Source organism: Eulemur rufifrons, chromosome 17, assembly GCF_041146395.1.
Source record: "Eulemur rufifrons isolate Redbay chromosome 17, OSU_ERuf_1, whole genome shotgun sequence".
NCBI classification, from domain to species: domain Eukaryota; kingdom Metazoa; phylum Chordata; class Mammalia; order Primates; family Lemuridae; genus Eulemur; species Eulemur rufifrons.
Genome location: NC_090999.1, coordinates 11,568,142 through 11,577,083, shown reverse-complemented (window position 1 = coordinate 11,577,083; position 8,942 = coordinate 11,568,142).

The following is an 8,942-nucleotide window of genomic DNA, read 5'->3' as shown; positions in this document are numbered from 1 at the left end:
CTGGTCTCGAACTCCTGACCTCGAGTGATCCACCCGCCTCGGCCTCCCAGAGTGCTAGGATTACAGGCGTGAGCCACGGCGCCCGGCCTTGCCTCTGTTCTTGACATCCAACCCTTTGAAGACCCAGGCCAGGTGACCTGCAGAGTATCCCACATTCTGGAGTCGTCTGACTGTTCTGTCAGGATTTGATTTGGTTCAAATGTTTCTAGCAAGTTTTGTTATGTGATATGCTTCCCATGGCATCAGATCAGGGGTGCACAGGGTCAGATTGCCCTGATACTGGCCATGCCAACCGTAATGGGCTGCAGATAGGGTGAGATGGACAGATCTCTCCAATGCAAAGGCATGCTGTGCCTTTGTTAATTCATCAGTAACCTGCCAGGTTGGGTAAACAGCCTTTCCCTCGACACTCTTTTTTCCCCAGTGGATCATGTCATTCACTGATGATCATTGCTTGTATCAATTATTTATTACATTGAGAATCACAAAATAGTGCTTTCCTAAATCTAAAATTTAGTCTACGCACACTAGCTTACAACTTTTTATAAAGCAGAGCGTGTTCTTTCTCTCTCTCTTTTGAGAATCACTATGGAGTCATGAAATTTTTTTAACTCAATGCATTAGAGTCATTTACCAGGATTATTCTTTTTGATCCTTAAAATCTCTCAGATCTGGTCAGTGGGATTCCTTTTGAGTTGGCTTCTATGTCCTTTTGACATGGACTATTAAATAGTCTGTGAATGTGTCTTTGCTTTCAGGCACACAAGATGTTCCTAACTCAGACCTAGTGTCAGCCAATTCTCTCAGCATCCTTGGTTCCTTTTGCCAGGCAATAGTATTCAGAAAGCAAAATCTGGTCCCTAAGTGAGCTTATTGCTATGGGGTATCATTCCTTCTAGGCTTTTTCAGTGGACAGAGCTAGAATATCAGATCATGATCTTCTACTTAATGATAGCTTCAATTCAAATCCTACACAACAGGCGTCTCCATTCCTCACCCACATTCCCCGTTCTAACTCCCTTCACTGAAAACTCTCATTAGTTCCAAGAGCAAGAGGCAAACACAACACTCAGTGATCTGGGCTTGGAACTTCTCTGTGGAGACTGGGCCTCTCCCCTGGCGTAGCGGCAGAGGAAGCAGAAAGAAGATTGGACCCCAGGTAGGCTGCTGCCAGGGCCTTCTTGCAGTGAGCAAACCTTTATACAGAAAGGAGAGGGAGGACCCTCAGAAGGGATGAAAATTGTCCAATTAGATGTTATGAAAACATGCACCTGTGACCCAGTTCTTAAGAAACCTACCCGTGAACTTTTCATATAAAATAAGCTTTTGAAGATTTTCTACTGAGGAATAAATTAGGGACAAATTTGCAAATGACATGTTTCTAACAAAAAGCTACTTGGCCCACTACCCCTGGAGAAATGTCCCCTTTAGCTATTTCCTCTGAACAGAGTTCTCTGTAGAGTGTTGTGGTTAAACCACCCCTGCCAGTGAGACAGACAAGTTTCTCCTTCTGACTTTGTATACTGCAGAGAATTTTTTTTTTGAAATTCAATTATGCAAACTTTGGTGTGAGTTGCAACAATTTTCCATGTGGTACAGGTTTTCTCAAGAGATACTGGGCAATCCTTACAAAATGGCTGGATGTAGAATCCAGATTCCCACGGAGATATCCCCCCCCCTGGGTCTCAGAGGCAATGATTTCAAGTAATTCCTACAGCAGTCTTGAGATTAGGTATTATTACTATTTTAAAGATGAGGAAAGCATCAGTAAGTCTGTGCTGTAACATAAAATCACGTAGCTACTATTTTTTTGTTGAATCTAAGATGCTTACGATTTTAAGGCACATTCCATTCCCAGCTACATTAAAATGTGGGGGGAAAAATCAGTGAAACACAGTGGTTAGCGGTAGGCCTGGGATCCAATTCAGATGTTCATAGCTAGGAAATCTACTCTGTTTCCATTCCATCAAGGGTTTGTGGAAGAGGAGCGAGCAGAGCTACCGAGAGGAGAGGTGGGGTCGGAGGATGTTGAGAAGACAGGAAGCGTTTACAGTGAGGGCAACAGTGTGGATGTGAAAATCTGCTTGGAGGGTAGACTCCGTGAAGAGCTAATCTGGTGATAGCGAAGTGTTCAGATTAGGGAGCAGCGTGAGACACGGCCTTTAGAAAGAGATTGGCCAGACAAACAAGTGCTTTAGAAGGTGGCTGGTGATTATTTAGGTTTAGCAGTTCTAGGAAACTGGGCATCGCTGTATGCACGGGGGAGGGGGGGGTCTGTTCTATGTTGAAAGCTGTGTTTACAGGAGTAGTGCACCTGTGTATTGGCACAGGAGATGAGAGGCTGCTGAAGTTAAGACGGGCACAAAGCCCTGAAGCTCACACAGGGATGGCAGCCCTGAGACTGGAGGGTGAGGGCTGGGTGGGGGTGGGAACACTGAAGGGGGGAGGTCTCAGAGACTGTTGACAGCCTGGAGATAGACGGGGAGCCCATGTGATTTATCATCCAAACCAGACACCTCTGAGAAAGTGAAGTGCTATTAATAACCACGCCAGACAGCAGGCATTAACCAGGACTGTCTGGGGCAAACCTGACATGGTTGGTTACTCCAGATGGGACCAGAATCCAATCTTCTCCAATATTTCTTGCCTTGCCGACTTCGGGCTACTGTAGCTCATAGGGTCGCTGTAAATGCTACCTCTTGTGCAAGGCCAGTCGCTCTGTGATCGTCCCCTGTGCCCGCTAACAGAGGTTGTGGGGAATCACACAGCCTCTCGTAGTATGAGGCTGTGCTGGGGAAACTGACAAGCCAACGTTGGGCAGAAGGCATGTGATACTCCTCTTCACCACAGAGAGAGGAGTGTGCCAGGGCCGGGGTGTTCTCTGGGACCCACTGGGGTGGACATGCCTGGGGAAGGACCCCCTCCGCTGCAACTCTCTGTCACCTCCCTCTTTTATAGGACAAGAGTGAGAACAACCTTGTCAATGGGAGACTAGTCTATAGCATATTAGATGCCAGCAGTTTGCGGAGTTGTCTGGGAAATCCAGCTGCCCAGTACCTGGGGAATTTTGTTACCCAATCAAACTGGGGTCCCCTCACCCCGCACAGTAAATCCAGACACTGATGCTGAGATCTGTAGTGGGAGAAAAGGGCATTTATTGCATGGTGCCAAGAAAAGAGAAGGGGCAGCTAATGTTTAAGACGCACATTCCCCAATGGCTTATAAACAAGGGTTTTTAAAAGCAGGGGCACCTTTCAGGGGTACATTCTGTCTATGTAAGTTGCAGGCAAAATTGCAAACCAATACATGGAGGTTCTACATTGGTATGGCCCATGGTTGTCGCGGTATCACTCTCTCAAGTCCACACTGGAATGAACAAAGAACAATGGTCAGAGTTAAGTCCTCAGTATTCCTTTATCTGAGGTCTATGTGATAGAATTTTCCATATGGTGAGGGTTTCTGAAAAACAACTCACAACATATTCTACTATCTTGTCGTTTCTACAGGGAACCAAGCCACTTTGTGAACTGGCTTGCTTGGGAGACTACTGTTACTGTCTTGGTTATCAAGTTGCTCATTTATTAATACTTTTTAAGGCTAGCTAGGTGCCTAGAATTTCCTTTGAAGGGATTCAAGATTTTTCCTTTATTTCCATGCCTGGGGGAGCCCAGCCGGCCCCAAGAGGAGTCTCTTCTCGGTCTCAATTTGAGGGCTCTTCCCAAGTTGGTTTTGGAAGGGAAACTGCTGAGCCTGTGGGACCCTGGGTTTAAGTGCATCTCCTCTCCCTGGAGAAAGAAAAAGGGCCTACAGCCCCAGCCAGGACCTTGTCCAGGCAACCCAGAGTGAGCTCCCATAGCTATTTTGGACGATATTTCTGCTTGTGACACCAAAGTACTTTTTGTTGTTACTTTTGGGTTACTTTTTGCTGTAAGGATTAAAGCAGAGGGAACTTCATTATATGCCCAGTGAAACTGGCCTGTTGGAGAAATTTGGCTGTCTCCTGGTTTCTTCGTAGGTCAGATAAACAACTCGGCTTCGGTTCGGTGATGCGGAACCTCAGCATGTGTGGCTGCATTTCAATCTTGAGTCCGGTCTGTAGGGCCTTAGTGCAGGAGCTCATCCCAGAACAATGGCCTCGTACAAGTTTTATTTAACAAGAGGTAGAGAGAAAACATCAATTTTCAATGAATTACGGCAGGCAAATATACTGAACTGTGAAGTATTATAAACATAACCCTAATATTTCCTTGATGGTTCAGAAAGCACCTGAGTCTTGCAGTGCTTACGGGCCCCCATGAACTCCTCTGGCTGTGCCGCAAACACGGCTGCGCCATGTATGCATGGCCTAAGGGGACACGTGTGATGCAGTCTATGGGGTGTGCAGCCATTATCACGGCCTACACAGTCACCAGATTTTGTGCCTAATTTCTGATGAACTAAAATTAGTAACAGGCGACACACCAAATGCACCCCTGGAAGGGTTGTTTGTGAGATGTCACTTTCAGAGCTATTCCATTGCATTCCACTAATCTAATTTTAGCATAGAAAATACCCCTGGAGACTGGAGGCCTGATTTGGAGACCTGGATTTGGAGACAATTATACCACAGTTTTGCTTTGATGATGGAAGTCACGCTGGAGTTCCTGGGACCTCAGGAGACTGCTGTTTTGAATCTGTCACTTCCTTGGTAAAAACAAAGGAACAAAAAAAAAAAAAGAAATCCACGAACTTCAGGAACTCTCTACTTCTCACAAGATCATGTCTAAACTCCTGTGACTGATACTCAAAATTTTCTTCGATTTGATCTGTTTATCCAAAAAGTCTTATATACTCTGCCCCGTGCAGTGGCTCTGAGCTGGCCAGGGCCTCTGGACTCTCCTGGGTCATGCCCTCTGGCACTTTCCGGCACAGGCCCTTCCATCTACTTGGATCTGTCTCTTGTTCAGGGCTCCTGTTGGTCTGTGAGCTATAGACCCCTGTATCCAATGACCTAAGCGACATCTCCAAAGATACCCAAAAGCAGATCCATTTTCAAAAATGAAACTCATCAGCTTCCCTCCCAAACTGGCTCCTCCACCTCCCCCATCCTAGTGAATGACAAGGTAAAAGTCCTCTATAATGTCTCTCCTCTGCAAGGCTCTATTTAACCCATTGTCTGGAAATACCTTTCTAAAACAAAAGGCAGGTCACTTCCGCCTCCTGCTGCAAGCCCACCCATGGCTCCCAGTGCTCTCAGGACAAAGCAGAAACTCCAGGCATCACACAGGAGGGGGCCCATTGTGCCCTGGCTCTGCTCAAACAGCCCTTTCCTCTGGCTCAGAACTCAAGTTTTCCTCCGAAGGCCAGGCCGGCTTCTCTCCCGCCCCCAGGCCATGCACATCATTCTCCCAAGTTCTCTTCACCTGGCCCCTTCTTCGGGCTCTTTATCCCTTGTCTACATCCTAAGCACCATGAGGCAAATACATGGTCCTGTTCATCTTACCAGAAGCCCACAGTCAGCCTTTCAAGAATGTTTAATGACCAGGGAATGAAGAAATGAAAGATTCCAAAGTGCAATGAGGCAAAACTAGGATCACAAAAGGGGCGGGGTGGGGTGGGGAAGAGGCTGCAGACTAGGACCAGAGAGTGTTTGGTCTGCTGGCTCAGGCGCAACTGATGGCCTGTTGGGAAGGGGTCATCTTTGCTGATCATACGTGTGTTTGTGTGTGTCTGTTTGGAGAGATAGATAGGTGTCTTTTGGGGACACACTCATATTGAAGTGTGACCTTGGTTCTTTTTAAATAACCATTTCTGAAGCCTTAAAAAAAAAAAAAACCTCTTTTGTGTATTAGGGACCAATACTCAGACTGGGAACCCCAGCTGGTGTCTGGGTGGCCACCGTCTTGGTGTGAGCTTATTCACTTCTGTTAAGCACGTCCCTTACAGAATGCTTGTCAAACACGGACTATTCTAGTTTGGATATTTCAGGTTGTACATGCACGACAGACATTCACCACAAACAGAAATAGTGGACTCCTTGTGAGAGCCAGGCTCTGGGCGAGGCCTTGGAAACCAGGTGAGAGGAGGCCGCCACCTGGACAGGATCTCCCTTTCCATTGGTGCTGTGTTGCTGCTCTTGTGTGAAGCTCTTTTTCATCTGTGCTGACAGTGAACTGTCTAGGCTTAGTGACAAAAAATTAGGGAAATTTAGCAATAAGGAGTAAAGAATATGGCAAGAAGAGGAGGGTAGAATTGCTTTAATAAAATTATCAACACACAGAAAACTATCTGCAGGCCCGATAAACAATACAACATGTACACCTGGCTCCTTTCGTTCAAGGGATCACGGACTTAGTGTAGGATTCGAACATGAAACATTTAGGGGAAAAAGTAATAATACTGGGGCATTTCTCCCTCATTCTAAGGCTTAGCTTGATTTTGCCCTAGGAGACCTCCTGTAGTGGGAATTAATTATTCATTATTTTTCTCTCCTGTTACAAGCTTTCTACATACTGTTAGAAGAGGTGAGTGGCCTCTTTTAGGGAGTTCGTATGTGTATTTGGACTTTCTTCCCTGGCGCTGTGCTATTTTCTAAACTCTCTCTTAGATTCACTGGCTATGACTGTTTTTACATTCTGTTTTTCTTTTTTTTCTCAGACACACTCCCAGTTTCCTTGTTTTTTTCAGATATATATTGTCAAATCGTCTAGCTCATTAGTGTTAATCACTCTGTTCCCAATAGACAGCAATAAAAACTTCAGAAGAGAATCTTAAACAGTATGGTTGCCACCAGGAGTTCAGGAACATAGCATGTTCTTGAAACTAGGAGACAAGGTTTATTGCAACTACTGTTAAGCATTATTTTTCTGTTGTCTTAGCCCTGAATAAATTACTCAAGCACCATAAAAACCATTAGATAAAGAAAAACACACCCAGCAGCACCCATCTGTGTCTATGCCAGCGTCTACTCCTGTCACATGATTTGTTTGCCAGTAATTATTAGGGATCAGAGGTGAAAAAGACAGATAAGAGCAATTAGTCTGGCCTTTTATGCAACACAGTTTATGTAGCCTTTTTTTCATAGTGATTTTAAGAGAGAGAGAGAGACAGAATAGACTTTACAATGCAGAGCCGTGCACAGGGAGATTTAGCATTAAACAGAGATAGTAAGTGTTGCAAACCACACATAGCAACTGGAGCTTAGCTTTTATGTGTCTTGGATGCCAACAGCTTTTACTACTTCGACAGATCCTGACAACAATAATTAGAATTCAGGGAGAGCAGGAGGCATGTGACGAATCTTGCAAACACGTTTCTGGAAACACATCAACACTAGTCTGAACAATGGGATGCCTGGCCCTCCTTTCCTCTCCATTCTCCTTTCTGCTGTGCCTAGAGACAAATTTCACCCCTGGTTGTTTCAAGTGCCTAACAAAGGCCAAATCACACAATAAAGGCATCATTTATCTTCCTAAATCTCCTCTGGTAGGGCCAAAAGGAAGGACCCACACCTGGGAAAAGATACTCTTTCTTTAGTGGATAAAAAACCTGAATTGTTTCCATGTTGCTTTTTCATTGACTCCCAGGTAATTTTCCATTGGGTTGTCCGAAGGATACTCCAAAAAAGGTAAGTCAGAAATGCCAGATACACTGTGTGCCTTCAAGTTAGAAACCAAACCTCCTGTCACCAGTGGACTATTCAAGGCCTTGGTGAATGTATTATGTGTAAGGAACTCCATGCCTCCTCTCACGTCCAGCTGCCAACCCCCTCTGTACTTCCCATACCATTCCATTTGGAACAGATGCCCCAAGATGCTGCCTGAAACCTCATCCATCCACTCCTTCCCTAATTTTGGACTCACAGTTGAAGTAAGGAATCTTTTAGCACTTGTGACAATAGTTATTGGCTCCTCCTAGGACTGTGGAGTTCTGTGGGTGCTATGCCGTATCCACAGAGCTTAGCAATGTGTTGCGTACACAGTAGGTGCTTGATAAACCTTTGAGTGACCGCTGGGAATATAATCTCTTGGGGTTCGGTAGACATACAGTTAAGCATACACGCTGCAATGAATGTACAGATCAATGCATTTTTACATAAGTATACACAGGGGTTTATAATGGCCACGCAGAGGAGCATTACAGACCATGTCCGCAGAGGCTCCCTGGATGCAGGGGTCTTTAATTGCTCTGGGAATGAGCCCGTCCATCCGGTGCAGGCAGGCTGGTTGCCCGTAACAGGCTATGACATGCCCTGATTCATCCACGGATGTAACGTTCAGGATGGGGGAGGGGCATTTTATTCTAGAGAAGAAGATGGGATTAAAGAAGATAAAAATTAAAGAATGCAAATTGTAAAAAGTAAGCATAAACAGTCACCCCTTTCCCCCTCTCCCCACATTCACGCAGAAGCAGGGCCAAAGAGACCCGGCATGGGAGGTCCCAGTATCCCCTGTCACCCCACCACAGCCCAGACGCCTGCGTGAGGCACGGACACGAGAGGCACTCTGGAGTAGCCAGACCTCGTTCCACACGTGCAGAGGCGCAGTCTCCGCCGGGGTCTTGCTTCCCAGCTCCCTGCTCACCTGTCCCTTGCACAGAGCAACGTGCACTTCTGAGCCACATCAGTCAGCCACAAGGAAACCGAGAATCAGAGAGAGGAAGCGCCTTCCCCCGTGGCTGCAGCTTGGCCTTTGCTCACGTGTGAAACGAGAGGGCCAGACACTCCTTAATTAACCCCAAATGGTTTTTCTTCCTTTCTCAATCCAATATTTATATCAGCACGTTATTCCCAGGGTGCCAAAGACCCCTGCTATGGACGTGCCGCTGTCCCTGCAAGGGCATGGGTCGGGGAGGGGTGTCCCCTGGACCTGAAATCCGCTGCCAGGGGCACGGGGAGCCGGGTAACGCCCTCAGAGGCTGCAGGATGGGCGAGCGATGGCTCTGGCTTGAGAAAATGAAAATTG